We start from the raw sequence: 11967 nt of genomic DNA, 5'->3' as shown, positions 1-11967 counted from the left end.
TCAAAACTCATAGTTGGACGTCATTCCACTTTTGTGCCTCTTGCTTAAGTCATTGGTAAAATTCTAATATTATCAAAATAGTATTTTCTACGAAGTATTTTGGGAAGCCTCGTGGCTTAAGTAAAAAAGACTCCTGGACATATTTTAAAAATAATTATACTGAGGTATCTGTGGGAGTTGCTTGTAAAGATGCCGAGGAGACTTGTGGCTCACTGGGCCTGAAGAGCTGTAAACCAATCTGACTTTACATGGATTTGTGACAGAGGTGAGGAAATGAGAGGTTTAGAGGACAGGAGGCTGCAGCCATGGCGTTTAAGGCTTTGGAGTTAAGGCAGTTGCAGGTTATGCCAAGTTCTAGGTGGCCATGACTTTCTTCCTGAAGCATTAGGTTGAAGCATATGCAATAATTGATGTTGTTGGTCAAAACCAGTATAATATCAGGAATTTCATAGGGCTCAACCTAAATAAATATGGGCAAAAGTCAATATGGTTGAGTTGCTGAATTTGGTTTCGGGCCAAAGAACCTTGCTTATATATATCCTCTGTCCCTCTAATAAAACAACTGGCTAGTTTTATCTTTTCACTTTTCCATGTTCACTTCACCTCACTGCTCATTTGCTCTTGGAAACCTGGCTATCGTGTTGGAAAAAGTGGATCTAGTTCTGCCTTTGCCATTGGAAAAGATACTTTGAGTTTGTCCATCTCAGATAGTTCGAAAACCCTTGTATATGTCATTCAGTCCATGTGATTGAAATCTAGGAGCTATCACTCCTAAATTGAGAGACAGAAATAAAATTTTAAAACCATTTTCTTAACAAACATATTACAAATAATTAATCTTAAATGACAGCAAAATGTATCCCTGGTGTCTGAGCCAAAGTTAATGCGCACACTTTTCAGAGCCCCTGCTAAGCTGCCTATTGCATTTGCTGGAATATGGCACTAACAGGAGGAACCACATTCTCATGACCAGATACTAAATGAACATCATTCCAAAGAATTACCATAATATCCTTTATATCTTATAATTGTATGAACTGACGCAAGCCGCTCAGTCCGTCAAAGGCTTTATAAACGGCACAGAAAATAAGTACCCTGTGACTGGCATCTATTAACAAAATGAACACCCCAGGCACGCTATTTCATTACTCCCACTGGCTCCCAGAGGTATAATTAGGATTGAATTTTTCATGAACATAAACATTATTTTCTTTGTCCACTATGCTATGCTTTGTGCCTGACTATTTTCAATACTCCACTCAGAAAAACAGAAAAGGAGAGAAGAGAGGCATATCCTCGCTGACTGAAAGTGATTCTGTGGCTTGCTTTAAGGGTGCCCAGGCCCCTAGCATGGAGCTTGGAGTCCACTTTCAGGCAGAGCTCTCCCAGACCTGCTTTGCCCACTCCTGGCTTATTCTGAGGTTGGAGAAAGACCCAGCATAATCATCTGGAGCTCAGTATCTCTTGCAGAACTCTCGGGTTTTGGAGACATAAATATATGGTCTTCACTGTTAGTCTACCTACTCTATAATTTTTAAGTCATTTTTTTAAGAAAAATAAAAGTGATACAGCTGTGATTGTTCTTGTTCTTCCTCTCAGTTTATTTGTTTGGATGATATCTGGTCTGATTTGCAGTCATGTTTGAAATGCTTTGACAGTGGAATTTATCAGCCATTGCCCCCAGAATCTTACTAAAATATAAATCTAATAATGCCATCCCCTTTGTTAAAACCTTTCAATGGTTTTCTATTACCAATGAGAGAAAGTCCAAGTTGAACAGCATAGCCTGTGGGGTCTTTGTGAGATGCCGCTGAATGATCTCCATCTATGTTTCCTGTCTCCCCTTTAACAGGCAATCCACTGTCTAGCCACATTAAAGGTCTTATGATTCTCTAATTGTGCCTTTCTTTTACGCAATCCTGGGATATAATTTTCCTACATCTCCACCTTGCTAAAAGTAACTGTTAAAAGTAAAATCAAGCCTTGGTGTTCTCTCTGTCTCCCAACATGGCGGCCTCAGAAAAGGAAAGAAGGAGAAGGAGAAGGAGAAGAAGAAGGAGAAGGAGGAGGAGGGGGAAGGGGAGTAGGAGGAGGGGGAGGGGGAGTAGGAGGGGGAGGGGGAGGGGGAGTAGGAGGGGGAGGGGGAGGAGGAGGGGAGGGGGAGGGGGAGGAGGAGGGGAGGGGGAGGAGGAGGGGAGGGGGAGGAGGAGGGGAGGGGGAGGAGGAGGGGAGGGGGAGGAGGAGGGGAGGGGGAGGAGGAGGGGAGGGGGAGGAGGAGGGGAGGGGGAGGGGGAGGGGGAGGAGGGGGGGAGAGGGGAGGAGGACGAGGGGGAGGAGGGGAAGAAGGAGAAGGAGAAGGAGAAGAAAAAGACAATTTCCCTAGTAGACTTTCTGACTGAGGATGGGCAGACTGGTGGAGGAAGCACCTATATCCCCAGACTGGGCTGATGAAACAGATGAGCCAGAAGGAAATGCTTCGACCACTTGGCACAGTAATGATGAGATGTGTATAGGACATCTCCAATTGACCATTCCATTCTTTCCACTGCTCCACAGGATGCTGGAGAATCCCATATTGATTGGAGCCATCTTCCCAAATCACCATCCTACAAGGCTTTTCTAGGGAACCTGCTCTATTATGTGATAGAAGACTCAATTAAGGAATTATTTAGAGGATTAAATATCGGTACAGCGCACTGACCACATGAACCCGGCAATCCAGAATGGTTGAAAGTTTTAGTTATCCTGAGTTTGAGGACCTGGATTCCCTGTTCAGTTCCCTGGGTCTCAATGAAGAGTCTGTAGGTAACAGGATAGTTAGAGTGGACATTGCTGACCAAGCACAGGATAAAGACAGGGATGACTGTTCTCTTGGCCAGGATAGAAATCAGGATACTGACAAAACAGATATACTGGAGGTCCATCCTGCCACAGACAGCTTTGATGACTACCTGCCTAGAAGAGGTGATGATAGCTTTGGAGACAAGTATCAAGATCATGCGATTCAGACCAGTATCATGATGGGTATCAGGACGGGTTTAGAGATGGCTCACACCAGTATATGGGTCAATGTGGGGGCCGGGATTAAGATGATGACTGAGGCAGCAGAGACTATGATAGAGGCTATGATTCTGCAACAGGCAGTGGCAGAAGAGCATTTGGTAGTGGGTACCTCAGAGATGATGACTACTGAGGAGGCAGATGAAGACAAGTAAGACAGACAGGACAATTGGTCATGGAACTCCAGAGATGATTACCCTTAGGGTGATTATAGGCTTGATGATAGGGGTCCCTCCCAACGATCAGAAATGAATCTAAAGCCTCAGAGCACTCATAAGGAAGATGATCCCTCTTCTAGCACCCCCCCAGCTCAGTTGGGTGGCCTCTATCTTTGGAGGGGGAAAGTCCATTGACACAGTTACTAGAAAAAGAGAAGCAGAAGAGCAGCTACAGAAGAAACAAGAGAAACTATAGTGGCAGCTGGATGAGCCAAATCTAGAACAATGGCCTCTGGAGAGACACCCAAGCTGGCAAAGTGAAGAAACTCAGGAACGGGAATGGTGGAGGACAGGAAGCGAGCCAGTGCAGACTGGGACCCCAGCCACATCAGGCAGAAGCAAGTCAGACCAGGATGCATGAAGAAGAGAGAGTGAGAAGTCTCTAGAAAATGAAACACTCAATAAAGAGAAACACTGCCACTCTCCAGTTTCTAAGCCTTCCAAACCTGATCAACTCCTAAAGGTGATTCCAGCTCCTCCACCAAAGGAGACTGCTTAGGTGAAGAGAAGTTCTAATCCTCTTATTCCATCTCAGAGCTCAGAAACAGAGCAGCAATCCCCTACAGGTAGTGAGGGAACAGTACCTCCAGTTCAACCCTCAGAGGAAGGACCAGCAAAGAAAGATGAAAATAAAGTAGACGGGATGAATGTCCAAAAGTCCAAACTGGGAACTCGGGCCATGGTCCAGGAGATGGAGAGAACAAAGACCGCTGGAAGGAGTCAGACAGGAAAGATGGCAAAAAAGATCAAGTCTGCAGATTTGCACCTGAGCCAAAGAAACTTGAGGAAAATCCAGCCTCCAAGTTCAGTTCTGCAAGCAAGTGTGCTGCTGTCTCTGTTGATGGTGAAGATGAAAAGGAAGGAGCAGATTACACCGAACAGACCTCCTGTGCCTTCTCCTAGTCTCTCTCCACTCTGGAACATTCAAGAGCAAAGCAAACCTACATCCAGACAAGACAAAATAACACTCACCACCTCCTGGGGGAGGAAAAAATCAGGGTCAAGTTCTGATAAAATAGATATGTCTCAACCCAAAGGCAAGCTTCCTATTTAATTTGGAAATATTGAAGACATTTCTGCTAGAGAAATGAACAATGTGAGGAAGTAACTATTGCCACCACTCTTTAGCATCAGAAAGATATAATATCTGAATAAATCAAATAAGAAGTATGTAAATGTTTATGTGTAAAACTCTGCAACACTCCCTGAAAGTCCAAAAAGTAGACCTGAACCAATGGAAGATATAAAGTATTCTTAGATAGGAAGACAGAATCATAAAGATTTTAATGCTCCTCAAATTATTTAAAAGGTTTAATGTGATCCCTATAAAAGTACCAAAAATCCCCACCCCTGCCCTGCACCCTGCAATAACATGATGAGATGAATATGAAGTTCTCATGGAGAAATAAAAAGGCAAAATTGGCCAGGAGAATTCTGAAACAAAAATTTAAAAAATACTGGGAAATATTGTGTCCAGCCCTGCCAAATATTAAACATACTAGAAGTGTTCAATAATTAAACTGACATACTTAAAAACAGGCAGATCAATAAAACAAAATAAAAAGAACTGCAGTAAACCCAATGTGTGTGCCAATTCAGTACATATTAAAGGTGTCTCAAATCACTGAGGAAATGGGATGTTTAAGAATTGGTTTTGAGGTTGGGCATCGTGGCTCACGCCTATAATCCCAGCAGTTTGGGAGGCCCAGGTGGGTAGATCACTTGACATCAGGAGTTCCAGACCAGCCTGGCCAACATGGTGAAACCCCGGGTCTACCAAAAATACAAACATTAGCCAGGCATAGTGGCGTGCGCCTGTAATCCCAGCTGCTCAGGAGGCTGAGGCAGGAGAATCACCTGAACCTGAGAGGCAGAAGTTGCAGTGAGCTGAGATCATGCCACTGCACTCTAGCCTGGGTGACAGAGCAAGACTCCGTCTCAAAAAAATAAACAAAAAAAATTATAAATACTAGAAGAAAATATGAATCAATTTCTATAAAACCTGAAGTGGATAGTGCCTTTTTAACTATAACTTGAAATTCAGATGCAATTTTTTTAAAAGATTGATAAATTTAATTAAGTAAAAGAACTTTTAAAACATTTTTGCATGACAAAACAAAACAAATGCCAAGACAAAGACAAATGACAAATAACAATTGGAAAAAAAATATTTACAACTTATATCAGATACAAAGGGCCAATCTCCATAATATGTAAATATTCTTACAATTAAGAAGAAAAGGTCCAAAAATAAAACTATAGAAAAATGGGCAAAAGACATGAACACACAGTTCATGGAAAAGAAAGTTCAAATATCCTTTAAACATATGAAAACGTATTCAATCTCATTTATTATAAGAAAAACTCAAATTCAAACTTTTTTTTTCCAGACAGAGTCTTGCTCTGTTGCCCAGGCTAGAGTGCAGTGGCACAATCTCAGCTCACTGCAGCCTCCACCTCCTGGGTTCAAGCGATTCTTGTGTCTCAGCCTCCTGAGCAGCTGGGACTACAGGTGTGCACCACCCCATCCAGCTAAGTTTTGTATTTTTAGTAGAGATGGGGTTTCACCATGTTGGCCAGGCTGGTCTCGAACTCCTGACCTTAAGTGATCCACCCACTTCAGCCTCCCAAAGTGCTGGGATTACAGGAGTGAGTCACCATACCTGGCTTCTTTTTTTAGTTTTTGTAATTAACTCTTTTTTCTTAGTAACTTGTTCTTGCTTGATATGAAATTCTGTCTTAACCAACTGAAGTTTTATTTGCTGGATTAACTGTGCTTCCTCAGGTGTGCATTCATCTGTTTCATTAGTGCCTCTCTTATAATCTTGATTTTCTCTGCTCTTGTACATTTTGGTTGTGTGTTCCTTTTTGCATTTGTTTTCCTGAAAGCCTCTCTGTCCACTTTGTATTGTTCCCCACAGCCTGTTACCAAAGATGCAGGCAAGGGGTGGTGTGCAGCTGTGCGAAGAGTGTCTGGATTTCTGGAAGTAAGGGCTACTGGTCTCTTTTTGGATCATCAACTATGAAGGGTACTGATGTCTCTTGACCTAAATATCTACACTCACTGCTCCCACCTGAATGATGACAGCTTTGTCACCTTTTGCTTGGCATAAGAAGAGGGGCTGACCCATGCCTGTAATCCCAGCATTTTGGGAGGCCGAGGCAGGTGGATCACAAGGTCAGGAGTAGAAGACCAGCCTGGCCAATATGGTGAAACCCTGTCTCTACTAAAAATAAAAAAAAATACAAATAAAAAATTAGCCAGGCATCATGGCAGGCACCTGTAGTCCCAGCTACTCGGGAGGCTGAGGCAGGAGAATCACTTGAACCTGGGAGGCGGAGGTTGCAGTGAGCCAAGATCGTGCCACTGCACTCCAGCCTGGACGACAGAGCAAGACTCCGTTTCAAAAAAAAAAAAAAAAAAAAAAAGAAGTGCTGTTTCTCCTTCCATATTCCAACTGGAGCCACTTCAGATATCTATACCTGCCTCTTCAAACTTGGAGCTCACCCTAGAATACCTCCCTCTTTTTTTAAGAGTACTTCCTTTGCCTGTTTTGGGATTTGGTTTCCCCATTCAATCTGATCCGATTTGCCTTCTGATTCTTAGGCATCTCTTGTAATTTTCACGAAAGGCACTCTCTCCTGCTTTCCAACATAGTTATGAATTTTAAAAAGATACATTTTCTTAATTTTCTAAAGATTTGTATGAGGAGACTGCAGCAAATGCATATAGTTCTCTTGATTCAAGATACGTACTTTTCAAAAAGTATAACCAGGCAGTTAAGCAACATTGACAAAGATGTTCTTGGGTTCCCAGAGCAGAGATAAGAAAACAGCAAAATTAGAATCTGGACTATTTCCCATTAATGATTCTAAGATTGAAAGGAAGACCTCTAGGGGATCATGGTGTTCCTGAATCCCATTACTGCCAAAGGTTCATCTATTGTCCATTGCAATAACAATGACTCGGTCACCATTTGGTGATGCTACTGTTGCTTTGAAAGCATCCAGATGCATAGTGTTCAGAAGCTAAATCAATCCCATTGATTGTAAGATGATAAATGATTCTGAGGCACAACCCATATACCTGATAATTGCCACTTTATCAAAGGAAGACATCTTTAAACAAGCTTTAATAAGAATGTTCAATGCTTTGCAGGTAAGAGCTTGAGAATTACAAACGGGAAGTAGTCACCATTGTGAAAAAAGGTTGAATTAATTTGCAAATGGATAGGCAGTTATGTGATACAGCAGAAATTGCACGTGAAAAATAGCAGAGATAACAAGAATACTCATATGATTCTACTTTCTCCAGCTCCTTTGAGAAAGAACAATGGACAGCATCCCCCATCAGGGGTTCCTCCTGCCTGGTCCCTGATCCTACCAAAGGTAAGAGTGGAAACCTGAGCACTAGGGAATTTTTGGTTTAGTTTCTCGTGGTATTGGGACCTGTGTGAGCTCCAGGGACCTGCGTGTCCCTAATCTCTCTGCCACTTTGGCGTCAGCCCATGCTTCTCATGCTGGTAAGACTTGTTTCTTAAGACACAGGTCGCAAAGCCCCGCTGATAAAACAGGATGTGGTAAAGAAGCTGGCTGAAACCAGCGGGAATCAAGATGGTGACAAAAGCAACCTCTAGCTGTCTTCACTGCTCATTCATTACATATTAATTATAATGCATTAGCATGCTAAGAGAAACTCCCACCAGTGTCATGACAGTTTACAGATGCCATGGCAACTTTTGGAAGCTACCCTATATGGCCTTCTCAAACTAGGAACCCTAGTTTGAGACTTTCTGAAACCAAGACTCTAAACCTTCTCCCTGATCCTCCCTTTGTCTGTGACATCTGGAACAGTGCCATGGTGCCCATCTGCTTGGATAAGGACCTTATACCCTTCTGCAAAGGCAGTGGAAAGAGCATGGTTAAAGATCCAGTTCCCAGGCTGGCCAAAAGCCCTTTACTGCCTGGCCCCTGCCTGCCTTTCTGAGATAATTATCTTATCATTCAAGAAAATATCTTAAATTCATTCACTCAGAACTAGCCAGGGTGTGAGCCTGTTGTCAGGATCCAAGAAAGAGGTGACAAGGGTTTAATTTTTCTTTTTCTTTTTTGGGATGGAGTCTCGCTCTGTCGCCCAGGCTGGAGTGCAGTGGCGCGACCTTGGCTCACTGCAAGCTCTGCCTCCCGGGTTCATACCATTCTCCTGCCTCAGCCTCCCATGTAGCTGGGACTACAGACACCCGCCACCATGCCCGGCTAATTTTTTGTATTTTTAGTAGACATGGGGTTTCACCGTGTTAGCCAGGATGGTCTCTATCTCCTGACCTCGTGATCTGCCCGCCTTGGACTCCCAAAGTGCTGGGATTACAGGCGTGAGCCACCATGCCTGGCCGACAAGAGTTTTAATCAGTAATGGTCATCAGATTAGAAAGGGTGAATAGACCCAAGAGGTGTTTAGGAGACAGAGTCAATAGAGCATCTGACAAAAAGTGATCAGTAATGATCTAATATCATCAAATGTTATTTATGTTTATTTTACTAATTGGTGCTTTTCTACCAAACAAGCATTTCCATCAACTTCCCTCTCCTGGCCCAGAATTAGCTTCTTGTTACTAAGGCGAAGCATCTCCATCCCCAGCTAGGGATGGTGTCCCTTACTTGAGATTGTTTATGATGTTTAAGGGAAATTCTGAGCTGCTTTCATAGTTCTCAAGCTGGATGGAAAAATACTTGTAACAAATATGAAATTCCAGCCCTGGCTTCAAGATCCCTCCACGGTATTCATTATTTTATTTTCGCTGTGGACTTTAAACGTTGGGTCCCTTACTTAAAAAGCACCCTTGGGTTTTGTTTTTACTAACATCCCAAAATGCAGTTCCAAATACTGAAATACAAAACCAACATTATTTGGGACAGCTTGTTAGCAAAAGCCTCCTGCTATTAGGCCGAGAAGGCAGTTGAAAAGAAAACTCTACCCGATGGTCTCATTCACTCAATTGAAACATTTATTGGGCATCAAGGAGCAGAGGAGCTGTGCCAGGAAGGCAGCGAGTGCAAGGAGGTCTCGAGTGCAAGGATGGGCAGGCTGGCATGCGGGGGCAGAGGAGGCATGGGGGATGGTGGACGGCAGGGATGGGAGAAGAAAAGGTTTCAGGCTTCCAGCTTTGGGGTGAGTGCTGGTGGAGAGCAGAACTGTTGGGCAGAGCTGCTGTTCTGGAGGTCATACAGGGCCCAGCAAGTGGAGACAAGGGAGCTAGGTTTGAGGCTGGGTCAAGGTTGGAAGCAAAACCAACCCAGGCAGGCTGGGGTGCAGGCGAGACTTGCCCCTCTCTCTCTCCACCAGTCAGGGGCACCTGCCTATGACTGGCGGCTCTCAGCCCAGGGGCAGAGCTTTTCCAGTCCTTCCTGCTGCCTTTGAGCTCCATTCCCCTGGCTCAAAGACCCTCTGATCCCCTTCCTGACCTCTGCTGGCCCAGACCTTGCCCAGATCCTTGGCTTTTGTTCTTGAGTCTGCTGCCCAATGCTCCTTGATCCTGCTTTCTCTGAAGTCCTGAATGTGAGACGTAATTGATGTAGTGCCTCCCTCTTCTCTCACACTTGCCTGGCCGTGGGCTCCTCTTCTTGCCTTCTGGGCTTCAGACAGCTTTCCTTTTCTCTCCATTCTGACCCTGCTCTCTCAGCTCGAACACTGCCTGTCTGTCTGAGGCTCTAGCTCCGCCTTAGCTCACTTCTTGACAAACCCAAACTGTTTAATTAAACTTAAAAATGGAACTTTAAATCTGTTCAGAAGTACATTTTAATTTTTATTTATTTATTTTTTTCTGTTGCTACTGCACAAATTAAAGCAGCAAATTTTAATAAGATGATGGCATTTGGCTTGATAAGAAGGTGGGATTGTTGAGTGGTCACTGCATGGCCAAATCCATGGCATTTTGACAGCCAGCCACATGACTCTGGTTTCCTGTGCCAACCTAGGCTTATTTGGAGTGAAAAAAGAACCTGTGAACAGGAAGGAGAGCTTTTTTCTTTTTTGAAATAAACTTGGTTTGTAGAATAGAAACCTCTGAGCTTAGATTTCTTCCAGCTTAAACATTTATATTTGTGGTCTACATTGGCTAAATCTAATAGCTTGAATAAATTTCACATAGCTTTTTTAGAAACTAACTAGATTTTGTGTAACTTTTTATCCCTAGGTCAAATGATTTGTGATTTTAATGAGTTCACTTACTCTACATTTTGCTTTGAATGTCTAAGACATTTTCCAGCAAGAAGTGGTGGAAATTAGAATCGCCAACCCAGCTGCAAAATCAGCCTTTTATTACAGAGAAACCTGTGACTCTGAGCCCCAGGACATCAGGCTTCTAGCCCTGCTTGGCCTCGGTGAGGAGTGGACTCAGTAGAGACATTTCTTAGGGCCCAGCACACCTGTGTGCAGAGTTGGGCACCTGTTACCCACAGCAGGGTTTATGTAGCAAAGAAAATTCTGGAAGTCTTGTTCCAAAGTTAAGTTGGATTCAAAGCTGAGGGGACAATGGCCTCTACAGCTGTGTGCGTTATACTGTGTTCCATCTTCAGATCTTTGTTTCTGTGTCATCCTGACTGAGTCTGAGAATGGTTGTATCTGTGTATCTCTCTCCTCTTTCCCATCTTCTCACCTGTTAAGGAATTTATTTCCATTTAATAAAAGTATCCTGGACCTGGAATATCTGTACCCTTTGGACTAAATGCCTCAGTATATCAATACAAAGCCTGGAGGTCTATGCACAGAGAATTTTACTCTAAGCATAATGTAGAGTACCAGGAGATGATTGCAGAGCTGGGGACAGGACACTGACAACAGGAGATGGGGAGGTGACAGGATGGAAGTTTAGATACTACCTGAGGCTCTAAGAAGAAATCCAGAATGCCCCACCCCCAAGCCTTGACTCAGAGTGGCAGGGAGAAAAGATGACAGGAGCCTCAGATCTCAGACCCAACATGGTGTGCCAGTTTTAGAGCAGCATTGGTGGATGGAGGTGCCAGGTGATGGGATGGGCATGGTGCTCCCGGCAGCCTTGAGCCACAGGTGCCACCAGAGAGTACATGCAAGTATCAACAGCCCTGGAGTTGGAACAAAAAGGCTTATAGTGGGAGACACCCTGACCAGGGGCAATGGCAGGGATCATGGCCATCAGCATGAAACCTGCTCTGTACCCAAGACAAGGTAGGAGCCGCCAAAGCTTAGTGGACACCAGTGCAGGGAAACCAGCAGCCAGGGTGGGAGTGGGGAGCCAGGCAGAGGAGGTTGGCAGGGCTCTGGAGGACAGCACATGGAGCCCAGACCTACCTCCCCACCACTCCAGGAGAATCCATGTGCCTTCCCCTGCCTCGAGAGGTGCCTTGGAAAGGAGGAGGGGTAAGGAGATTCCTTGGGAGATGAGTATCATCATTTCAGACAGCAAGCTGAACTTAGAATTAACTGAATATTTACACAAAAGAGAAAGTCGAATTAGAAGAGGCAGAATTACCTTTAATTGGTAAATGTAAATTTTTTTTGCTTTTAGAAGGAAATAACTCTAAAGCACGATGTGGTCAAATGTGTGTGTGTGTATGTGTGTGTGCGTGTACACACACAAAATTAATGCATTTCTTACTCTTGGTTAGTAAACTTTGATGCTGCTACGTTTGATACAAATGATATACCGGACAC

The 11967-nt window shown here is 43.9% G+C and overlaps 1 pseudogene; it reads left to right on the top strand.

Annotated features, from left to right (window-relative positions):
• Positions 1–305: 305 nt before the first annotated feature.
• On the top strand, positions 306–4181 carry LOC129032894 (eukaryotic translation initiation factor 4B-like; annotated as a pseudogene).
• The last annotated feature ends 7786 nt before the right edge of the window (positions 4182–11967 follow it).

The sequence above is a fragment of the Pongo pygmaeus genome, chromosome 2 (genome assembly GCF_028885625.2).
Source record: "Pongo pygmaeus isolate AG05252 chromosome 2, NHGRI_mPonPyg2-v2.0_pri, whole genome shotgun sequence".
NCBI classification, from domain to species: Eukaryota; Metazoa; Chordata; class Mammalia; order Primates; family Hominidae; genus Pongo; species Pongo pygmaeus.
Note: the sequence above shows the minus strand (reverse complement) of the source record. Positions and strands in the feature narration are given on the sequence as shown.